General features: G+C 44.6%; 1 protein-coding gene across 3 annotated transcripts in view; it reads right to left on the bottom strand.

The window, feature by feature from the left end:
• macrod2 (mono-ADP ribosylhydrolase 2) overlaps positions 1-12,146 on the bottom strand; it is a 659,853-nt gene that overhangs the window by 274,527 nt on the left and 373,180 nt on the right. The window lies entirely within an intron of this gene.

Here is a 12,146-nt window from a genome sequence, read left to right on the forward strand (position 1 = left end):
TAGAAATCCATCTAATGTGTGTTTAACAAGTAAATAATGTGCATTGCAAGGTGGAATGAATGGGAATGAAAAGCAGACACATTAATGGCACCTATTCTTCAGCACCTTAACAGAAAACACAGCGTTGCTACAAGGCTCCATCTTGCTCGCATTCGCTTCCAACACACACAATAAACGCTGGATAATTGCTGTGTCTTATCTGTGGTATAAAACAGTGTTTTGTGTGATGCCGCGTGCCAGCCATACCAGTCTGTTCGGGAATCATCAGGATGGTGCGCGTTTACCCACACACACACACCCACACGCAGTGACACACAGTAACATACACAATTCCCTCCCTGGTGAAATCCTTCCCTTTATCCAAACCTTGTAAGCATCATTAAAATGTCGGGCCCTGTAAAACACTTTTATGAAGTAGCTCTGCAACTTTACAGGCTGAGTATTACGGCTGCTAAAATGTGTCCTGCCACCCGCGGAAGGAACTCTGTCCATCAGGGGACAAATACAAGCTGCAGAGACGGGCTGTAAGGGAGGGCCCTGTGTGGATGTATTTCTCTCCAATTTCAGGAGGACGCTCAGCTGCTTTTTAAATATTTCTATGGCACCACATTTGTATTCGTGTGCGAGTGTGTTTAGTTCAGCCATGACCTCGCGTGAGATTGAAATGCTGCAGATGCGCGTTTGTGTCTCTGTGTGTGTCAATAACTGTGTCAGAGTCTTTGTGTGTGTGTGTGTGTGTGTGTGTGTGTGAATAAGAATATGTAGGTATGTGTGTGTCTCTGTGTGTTTCTCTGCGTCCCTGTGTGTGTGTGTGTTTGTGTCCGTTGGGTGGAAGTGTGTGAGTTAGCATGTGCTTCTAATTGTGCGTGTGCGTGTGTGTGTGTGTGTGTCTATGAGTGACTGTGTATGCCTCTGCTATACAGTAAATACAGAGGTTTGTCTGTGTTGTATTCTCTAGTCTTTGGAAAGTTATTAACATGAATGTGTGCCTGTGTGTTTTGGTTCACCAGTACCTCCTGTGTAGACAGGCAGTGCCTCCCCAATGCCACCCTATGGCCTACGTTGCGCACCTAGGGTCTTGTTTAATAGGTTCCCATTGGGGAAGCACCAGTGTGTTGGTCATGTGTAAGCTTCCATCCAGCCCCAGTCTACTTGTCATTCACCAGACTGACTGGACCCTGCTGAAGGAGGTTACCAATACACCATGTCACCACGGGAACACTCCTCCACCGCGCGGTGTCTCTCTCTCTCTGTGTGTCTGTGCGGCTGTCTGTGTGTGTATTTATGTGTGTGTGTGTCTGTGCAGGTGTATTTATGTGTGTGTGTGTGTGCGCGTGTGTGTGTGTCTGTCTTTCTGTGTAGATATGTGTGTGTGTGTTTTAGTTTTTGTGTGTATCTACGTGTGTATTTATGTGTGTGCGTGTGTGTGTGTGTGTGTCTGTAAGTGTAGGTGTGTGTGTATGTTTGTGTTTTTGTATGTGTATTTATGTGTGTGTGTTTGTGCATGTGTATATGTGAACATACACACATATTGGGTACACACCAAATACACAAACACACACACACAAACTCAAAGACGCAGCAACCATCTTCATCTACAACACCGACCATCTTACCCTGTCAAATTATATATAAATATATAGTATAAATGTATAGCATAAATATATGTCATACAGTATAAGTAATGAGATTCCCCAACACCAGTCAAGAAATGGCCCCAATCTCAGCTCATAAATAAATAAATAAGATCCTAAACAAAGTAAGGGGAGGGAAATCACTTAAATTTGGGAAGCAACATTCATCATTGTCAGTAGCGATATACAGTCCATACACTCCAACATGTTCCATTTCCCAGCAAGCACCGAGCTGGCTGCCACGATGCACTCTGATAGGACGGGACTTAGGGTGAGTGTTCATTTATAGACCGGCCTGTCACTGCTGTGCTATTTACTATGGAAATATCCCGGAGATGAAGTCTGTCCAGGCCCTTGCTGAGACAGACAGGGACATTCGCCGTGGTGAGGGTGGATAATGTTTCCAGCAACTTGTGTGTGTTTGTGTGTGTGTGTTTCTGACTAAACTAATTTAAAAAAGGGACAGAAATGTCCCCAAGTGTTGGTTAAATCTGAAGAAAATGGACTGGCGGGAACACATTTTATTTTTACTTTCTGCATCTTGAAAAAAATTTATGTTTTTGATTAAGTGTTAGGTTTAACGGAAAATAACAAAATGTATTAGGGATAGGGATTACCAGTTAGGTTCAGGGTTAGGCATCATGGCTAGGTTAGAGTTAGGGTTAGGCAACACGACCAGGTTAGGTTTAGGGATTGGCAACATGGCTAGGCTAGGTTCATGTATGACTAGGTTTATTCATGTATCTAAGGTTATCGTGGTTGAAGTTAGGGCAAGGTTGAAGGTTTAGGAAAAGTAGGATAACAGCAATACACTTTTGTGTCCCATTTAGATGTGAGGTGTGTGAAAGGTACATGTTGGGTATTATATTTGGAAAAGGGTGTCTGCTAAACAATGTAAAAGTAATGCCACAAGTGAAATGTAAATGTGTGTCTCTTTGCTTGCAGTCCTTCTATCTACATTTGAATACCGAGTTAAATTTCAAAGATCAAGGTGAACGTGTCCTACAGAATTACAGCAGTCCTCAAATGCACTTTACATACTTTTACATACTAAACTAATGTGTATTTGAGGATTGTGTATCTTACTTTCAGCAAGACTCCAGTCTTCACCACACACCAGCATCCCTTATTTAAAGTATACAGATTTGTCGACACAAACGTATAGCTGTATAACCAAAGGACAGTGATATGAAATGTCTGTCTGCGCCGCTTTCACTGTAAAGGGAAAAACCTAGGCTAGGGAACGGCTAACCCAGTAATGTGTTAGTGTTGATATTCACATAGGTACTAAGGCCTAAAGAACATAGATCCGGAATGTCCGCTCTAGTCATTCTGGATCTATGCCGGGAGATTCTGATTACAGACACACCCCTGGGTTTAGAGGACCAGTGAGGATAGCCTAGTCTGTCATGTGACTGGTTCTTTTGTAAATATCCAGGAAAGACATACCGGTGTGACATACATCCAGCTGGTGAGACCGACTGGTCTGATACAAAGCACAAGAGTCTCATTTGGGTGAGACCGACTGGTCTGATACACAGCACAAGAGTCTCATTTGGGTGAGACCGATTGGTCTGATACAAAGCACAAGAGTCTCATTTGGGTGAGACCGACTGGTCTGATACACAGCACAAGAGTCTCATTTGGGTGAGACCGACTGGTCTGATACACAGCACAAGAGTCTCATTTGGGTGAGACCGATTGGTCTGATACACAGCACAAGAGTCTCATTTGGGTGAGACCGACGGGTCTGATACACAGCACAAGAGCCTCATTTGGGTGAGACCGATTGGTCTGATACACAGCACAAGAGCCTCATTTGGGTGTTGGGCTACGAGCCGCCAGAACAGCTTCCATAAAAGAGACCCTCAACTGGTGTTTTGATGATGCTGGTGGAGAGCGCTGTGGAGGGCGCACGTCGGTCCAAAATCTCCCATAGGTGTTCAAGTGGTTTGAGATCTGGCGAGTGGGAAGACCAGAGCACATGATTCACATCATTTTCAAACTCATCAGATCATCAGTGACCCCTCGTGACCAGTGGATGAGAGCGCCATCATCCTGGAAGAGATCACTTTGGATCTGGATAGAAATGTTTCCCCACTCAGAATAACTTTGTAATAACAAACCGTGACCCTTCCCTCTAAGAGGATAAGTGGACCCAAACCAGGAAAGTGCCCCCCCCCCCCCACCCCCCACCCCAGCATAACAAAAATGCCCACCATTGTGCTTTCGACCCTATTTATCTTTCCCATAAATCTGAATGAAGATTTGCAACTTTAGTCACTGTTCCTATTATGACACCAGCCAGTTGAGCAGTCTGTGTGACTGAAGCTCCTGCCATCTGTCCCCCAATAATTCACCAAGTGCCTTTCCTCTTGCCACCTTGATCCAAAATCGTGGTCAACTGGGCCTGTGCAGCAATTTTATACATACTGCAGAGCATATCATAATGGTAATTGCTTAACTGTATCATGCAGTAAACCAGTATGAAGGCGTTTACATTCGTTAAGTTCCTCCACTCATCTGGTGATGCACAAGAGATGGACATTGATAATTTCTTTAAAATAATCGTCAGTTTATATTCAAAACTAGAAGGTGTGTTTATGCTGTGTGTGTGTGCATACGTGTTTAATGCGTGCTTATAAGTGTACCTGTGTGTTTTCCAGCACTCTTTTTCTGTTTGTGTGTGTGTGTGTGTGGGTTTGTTAAATTACATAATTGGTATTTTAACGTTCTGTGTTTATACAGGGATTAATCTGGATTGATGTGTTACCGGTCGGCTAGGGCCCAGAATGGTATCAGGGAGAGAAAGCACCTCTGAGGAATTGGGAATCCCGCCTCCCAAACAAAACCCTATTCCCTTTGCAGTCCACTCAAATTGAGCAGGGCTGACATATCTCCAGTCTAAAGTAGGGCACTGTGCAGTGGGCAGGCTGCCGTTTGGGAGGCACCCCAGGAGGGCAGATGAAACGCACACCACGGCTGACATCTCATTCCCCGCTACGTAGGAGGGAAATAAAACGCCTCCATCGCGACTGTTGTTACAGAACCGCATGGCTCGTCCGCACTGTTCTTAGATGAGTTTATCAGCACTTTGAGAGATGAAGGGGGATCAGAGAAATGGAATGCCTCTCAAACACCTAATTGAGAGTAGACCAAATTCAGACTCGAAAAACTTGAATGTCCTCAAGAGGAAATTTTTTCCGGCAGTTGAAATCTGGGAGGGGATGGGCAGGGGGGTTGTGGGATGATACTTTTAGCAGGAGTTTTTTGTTGTCTGTACTCTCTTTTTTTGATGTCTGTCTTGTTTGTTTTCTTACAAAAGCGAAGCACCCATTCTGTCTACATTTTGTAATTATTTATTGATCAAACTGTATTTGCCCGTCAAAGTGTAACGACTTAGAGTGTAAATTAGTCCAACATATTAATATTTAGTTTTGAATGAAATAGTTTGTCTCTGTTGGTCTAGAGGGAAGTCGTTTTTAAGGGTACTAAATGTCCGGTCACTTCAAATGCAATTATGTGTGTGTTTGTGTGGTTGTGTGTGTGTGTGTGTGTTTGTGTGGGTATGTTTGTGTGTGTGTGTGTTTGTCTGGGTGTGTTTGTGTGTGTGTGTGTGTTTGTGTGTGTGTGTGTCTGTGTGGGTGTATGTGTGTGTGTGTGTGTGTGTGTGTGGGTGTGTTTATGTGTGTGGGTGTGTGTTTGTCCTGGTGTCCTGCAGTGGAGTCTGACATTGGGAATTCTTAATGACATGATTGGCGTTTCTCTCCCCCTGTGTGCCTGGGAACGGCCATGTCCTGGGGCCAGGAAAGCCCTCCCTCCCATTGCCCCCACCTCCCTCCCATTGCCCCCACCTCCCTCCCATTGCCCCCACCTCCCTCCCTCTTCTCGCTTCCTCCCCTCCCAACTCGTTCTGTTAAGAAGCGTTTAGTAGCGGGCGTCAGATCAACATGCAGCCTTGTTTATCCATGCTCTAAGGCTCCCTGTCAATCAAGGACCAGGGTCCTGGGGGCCCCAGCAGGTGAATGACAAGGGGCCCACAGGCCACAGAGACAAGCAGGGCCCGGGACGCCACTCATAGATGCCCCGTGTTACTGACCCCACCCAGAGCCGCTGAGTCTCACGCAGCGAACAACACGGCAACTACACATATGGCGGAGCACAGCGCCCACCCGGGGACACGGAACCCTTGGGAACGTCGGGTCGCCGCGGGAACGCTAGACTGTGAACGCTAAGGAGTCCAAGTTAAAAAGTGAAGGTTGCTGCAAATACAGAAGTAGGTCACAGTCAGTTAACCAGAGCTTCTAGCCTACTACTTCAGGATCTACTGTGGCACTTACAAACAGTGTCTGATGTAGCGCTGGTGCACAAATATCTATGCATTCTATATCTATGCATACTATATTCCTGTGATAATAAGACACACGTCGGCTGAGGTGATGTTGTACTGGACAACAGCCTATTTGCAATCATGGTCGATTTTCTTTGTACTCTCACGTCACCTTGGCCTGTTTCCACAGAGGGCCGTGTGGTTTGGTCACTGTGTTTCTGCCACCAGAAGGACCATGTCACATCCTGTTAGGACTGGACGCGTGTCCCATCGCGATGCCTGCGGTGACACGGGACGGAGAGAATCGGCTCGACGTACCACGCCCCACAACACGCCGCGAAACAGACAACACGCGCACGCGGTAACCCAGTGTTGGTCCTCCATAACAACCGGAGAGACAGAGCCAAGCTGTCACCTCACACAGCAGCCATAGCTAACAGTACAGACAGACCCAAAAAGGGCAGGGGGAGGGGGGGGGGTTAACAGAGAGGGAGGGTAGGATGGAGAGAAACAGGGGAGAGAAAAAAATGGAGAGAGGGAGTGAGAGGGTAGAGAAAGAGAGGGGAGGGGAGAAAGAGAGGGTGAGAGAGGAGACAGGGAAGGGGGGGAGAGAGGAGAGAGAGAGGAGTGTGAGAGGAGAGGGGGAGAAAAGAACAGTCAAGATTATAGTTTTCATTTATGTGAGAGAAGGAGGAGGTAGAAGGATAAAGAGAAAGAAGACAGGGAGGTTTGGGTTCTGTGAAAGAAGAAAGGAAGGTTTGGGTTCTGTGAAAGAAGACAGGAAGGTTTGGGTTCTGTGAAAGAAGAAAGGAAGGTTTGGGTTCTGTGAAAGAAGAAAGGAAGGTTTGGGTTCTGTGAAAGAAGAAAGGAAGGTTTGGGTTCTGTGAAAGAAGACAGGAAGGTTTGGGTTCTGTGAAAGAAGAAAGGAAGGTTTGGGTTCTGTGAAAGAAGACAGGAAGCTCCAGGTGCTTTGAAAGAGGACAGGGAGCTCCAGGTGCTGTGGTAACTGAAATACAGTAAGCTGTTAAGACAACCACGTAATGTATTTTCTATTCACAGCGTATTACATCATTGTAATTTCGTGGGGCAATTACTTTAGGCCTGCAATAAGTCCAATAACAACAAAGAAACACTAATCCCTTCCACTGGTTATTGTGAGCAATCAATTTAGCCAATTTCCATGCTGGGCAGATAATTTGTGTTGCAGAAATGAACACAGAGTAAAGCCCAGATGAGCCCAACGGTACACAGCAATCTGAGCTGAAACTGGTGTCTAGTAAAGGACAGTGTCAATCGCCTGGCTGTGCAGTAATACACCCATGATGTTAAACAGCAAATACAACCATGATGTTAAACAGCAAATACAAACATGATGTTAAATAGCAAATACAACCATGATGTTAGATAGCAAATACAACCATGATGTTAAACAGCAAATACAACCATGATGTTAGATAGCAAATACAACCATGATGTTAAACAGCAAATACAACCATGATGTTAGACAGCTAATACAACCATGATGTTAGACAGCTAATATGACCACAATGTTAGACAGCAAATACAACCATGATGTTAGACAGTATTTGCTGTTTAACCATGATGTTAAACAGCAAATACCACCATGATGTTAGACAGCTAATACAACCATGATGTTAGACAGCAAATATGACCACGATGTTAGACAGCATATACAACCATGATGTTAGACAGCTAATATGACCATGATGTTAGACAGCTAATACAACCATGATGTTTGACAGCTAATATGACCATGATGTTAGACAGCAAATATGACCATGATGTTAGACAGCAAATACACCCATGATGTTAAACAGCAAATACAACCATGATGTTAGACAGCAAATACAACCATGATGTTAGACAGCAAATACAACCATGATGTTAGACAGCTACAGTAATACGGCCATGATGTTAGACAGCAAATACAACCATGATGTTAGACAGCTAATATGACCATGATGTTAGACAGCTAATACAACCATGATGTTAGACAGCAAATACAACCACGATGTTAGACAGCGAATTCAACCATGATGTTAGACAGCCATGAAGCCCATGTGTTCATGTTTCTTCAACTCCTACACACGCGCTGTTGCCTTGCCATTCTATCTCCCACACCAGAAACAAAAATCAACTAGTTTGCCATCGGGAATTAAACCTTGGCGGTTCTTGAGCTTGGACATGGCAACTGGCTCAACATGAGCAGTGCAGCAGCTTTCACTGATTTCAAATTAACCATTCCAGCCCATGGCAGTGATGCTGATGCTGTTGTGTGTCTGTTTTCACACAGACACTCAGACTGATACAATATATACACACAAACACACACACACAGACACACACAAATACACGCAGACACAAATAGATAAACACAGAAAAACACACACACACACAGAAACTCACAGACACACACACACACACACAGGTTTATGTACATAAACAATCACGCACGAGAAGTGTTATCAAGACAGAAAAACAACACAAACACACACACACACACAGACAATCAGCAGGATATGACCTGATATGCTGTCAGAGGCATCTTTATAAACTACATGTAGAAATACAGAGAATTTGGTTTGGTGTAATGTTGCCTTGTAGTGTTAGAACATACTGGGATAAAATACAGAACCGGCACTAAGTCGACTTACAATTACACGATGCGGTGAGAATACGAGATGACAGAAACAAGCTTTCCAAAATGTAACCAAGACACAAACACTCATGTAGCATCCAGATAGCTGTAATATGTTGTTCTCAACTGACACTCATGTTAGCTGGGGATTTATATACTAGATCCCAAAATACGTTTCACCTTCTTTGGCAATTTTAACCATTTTCCACAAGGACCTATACACCCTTTAAAATGGGTGTATAACATAACCTGGTACATTCCGTTTTCAATATTAAACTGCATCACTTGAGGTGGATGTCCCCATCTCTCTCTCTCTCAAAATCTCTGCCGCAGATTGAAGTGATTTTCCACTCAAACAACAAGCTTCAATATGACCATCAAATATATACTAATGGGTATGCAAAAAAAAAAAAAAACATGGATCGCAGTCAAGTTAAGTGTAGGAACTCATTTGAAGTGTAACATTCCTATCAGTGTAATTGAGGATGATGGAGTCAGGCTTCCACATGCCGACCAGGGTCCTAAAGAGGCTGGGAACCGCAGGCTGAGCTGCTGATTGGGAACTGAATAATCTGAGCTCACGCTGCTGATTGAAATCACGTGTGGAATATCACCGATGACAAGTTTACAGTAAGAGTAAACGCTGAAGTCTCCCAGCACTCTGAACTCAGCTAGGCATGCTTGACAGGTCTAGTTTAAGGTGTTGTTGACTGATATTGACTGATATTGTGTACAGTTAAAACCCGAAAGAGACATTACGTGTAGATTGATGGCAAAAAAATAAATTATAATAATAACTGCGTGTTTAAATGTTTGCAAATGTATTTATTATATACATACACTGTACACCGATCAGCCATAACATTATGACCACCTGCCTAATATTGTGTAGGTCCCACTTTTGCATCCAAAACCCGTCGAGGCATGGACTCCACTAGACCTCTGAAGGTGTGCTGTGGTATCTGGCACCAAGACGTTAGCAGCAGATCCTTTAAGTCCTGTAAGTTGCGAGGCAGGGCCTCCATGGATCGGACCTGTTTGTGCAGCACATCCCACAGATGCTCGACTGGATAGAGATCTGGGGAATTTGGAGGCCAAGTCAACACCTTGAACTCAGTGTTGAGTTTCTCATACCATTCCTGAACCATTTTTGCTTTGTGGCTGGGCGCATTATCCTGCTGAAAGAGACCAATGCCTTCAGGGAATTCCGTTGCCATGAAAGGATGCACATGGTCTGCAACAATGCTCAGGTAGGTGGTATGTTTTAAAGTAACATCCACATGAATGGCAGGACCCAAGGTTTCCCAGCAGAACAAAGCCCAAAGCATCACACTGCCTCTGCCGGCTTGCCTTCTTCCCATGGTGCATCCTGGTGTCTTGTGTTCTCCAGGTAAGCAACACATACGCACCCAGTCATCCATGTGATGTAAAAAAAAAGTGATTAATCAGACCAGGCCACATACTTCCATTGCTCCGTGGTCCAGTTCTGATGCTCACATGCCCATTGTAGGCACTTTCGGTAGTGGACAGGGGTCAGCATGGGCACCCTAACTGGTCTGCGGCTACACAGCTCGATAGGAAACAAATTGCAATTGTGTATTCTGACACCTTTCCATCAGTACCAGCTTTAACCTTTTCAGCAATTTGAGCTACAGTAGCTGGTCTGTTGGATCGGACCAGCCTTCGTTCCCCACGTGCATCAATGAGCCTTGGCCGCCCATGACCCTGTCCATGACCCTGTCCATGACCCTGTCCATGACCCTGTCGCCCGTTCACCGCTTTTCCTTCCTTGGACCACCTTTGATAGGTACTGACCACTGCAGACCGGGAACACCCCACAAGGGCTGCAGTTTTGGAGATGCTCTGACCGAGTCTTCTAGCATCACAATTTTTTTTAGCATCACGATTGGTAGACAACTAGCCGACCACACAAGCCGACAAAACTACTAGCCATCATCATTCGTCAAAGTCCCTCAGATCCTTACGCCTGCCCATTGTTCCTGCTTCTAACACATCAACTTTGGGGACAGAATGTTCACTTGCTGCCTCATATATCCCACCCACTGACAGGTGCCATGATGACGATATTAACGGTGTTATTCACTCCACCTGTCAGTGGTCATAATGTTATGGCTGGATATGTGGTGTATATGAATAGGCATACTCTACATGCATGCTGTTTATTGCACAGCAAATTAGTTAGTGAAAATTTTTCAGCATTGTCAACGTTTTCCCTAATTTGTTTGATAAGTGGCTGACAGTTTTGAAAAGATAATCAAGAGCCCGCAAAACACGTCCCTCAACACCGGCTCGAGGGCCAGGCGGCAAGTCGCATCTGCCAAAATAATTTAGAACAACTCTTCCCTGTCTTTCCATGGCTAATTGCTTCATATGCAGAGAGATCATTTGTCTCACGATCAGCTATTTAATTTCAAAGAGACTGTGTACTTGACTTTGACGGCGACGATACGCTGGCGTTTCACATCAGGAGGTGTAAAATAAAAGTCTGTTTTCCAAACACCACTCCGTTCCCTATGTAGTGAATGAGTGCAATGAAGGGCCCACTAGGCTCTGGTCAAAAGTAGTGTGCTGAAGAGGGTTTGAGCTGCCGTTTAGGATACCAGAATTTGAACCAAGTGTTTACCTAGGAGTGTTGCAGATGAACAGAAATGCATGAGCCAATGTGTTCTTAGGAGATTGTTTAATTAAAATATTGAACAGCTTTTATTAACTCCTTGTATATTAATCGACAGGTGAAGGGGGAATAAATCGCTTGCGACATCCTTTCCTGTGAATCCCATAGCTTTGCGAGTCCCATAGCTTAGTGAGTCCCATAGCTTTATGAGTCTCATAGCTTTGTGAGTCCCATAGTTTTGTTAGTCCCATAGCTTGGTGAGTCCCATAGCTTTATGAGTCCTATAGATTTGTAGTTGTGACTACATGCTACTTCCGTCTTGGTGCCACTATGATAGTCTGCATGTGAGAGATGAGTCAAAAGAGAGGTTTATTGGTGAAAGAGAGATGGGCCAGATTAGAGTAGATGTGTACTGAAAGAAGAGGCCTTGGCCAATACACCACACTAGGCCTCTGGATGCCCTTTTAATTGTGTTGCCATCTGCAGATTGTGTGCAGTAATTTTATTTGCAAAGCATGGCGCTTTTAAGCACCCAGTCAAACTGATTACGTGTTACACTGACCAACGTTCACATTGTGACTCTCCCTGGACATTGTTTCTCCCTGGTCTTTCTGCCTCTCCCATTTCCTGGACTTACCCAGCACGCTCTGTTAACAATGTGGATGTCAAACCTCTACTCAGAGACAAGGTCACTTGAAATACCGAACACCAATAACATTCACTGACGTTTTAGCTTGCTGTGTGTCTTTTTCCTGTAAGGACATAGCTACATCTGAGATGAACCATCCGCCCCGACGGCGGCGATAGCCAATAGCCTTCCTAAATCAAGAAGGCATTTAGATTATTTTATCCCATATCTTTTTGGATGCCGACCAAGGAAAATAATCC

Source organism: Esox lucius, chromosome 6, assembly GCF_011004845.1.
Source record: "Esox lucius isolate fEsoLuc1 chromosome 6, fEsoLuc1.pri, whole genome shotgun sequence".
NCBI lineage: Eukaryota > Metazoa > Chordata > Actinopteri > Esociformes > Esocidae > Esox > Esox lucius.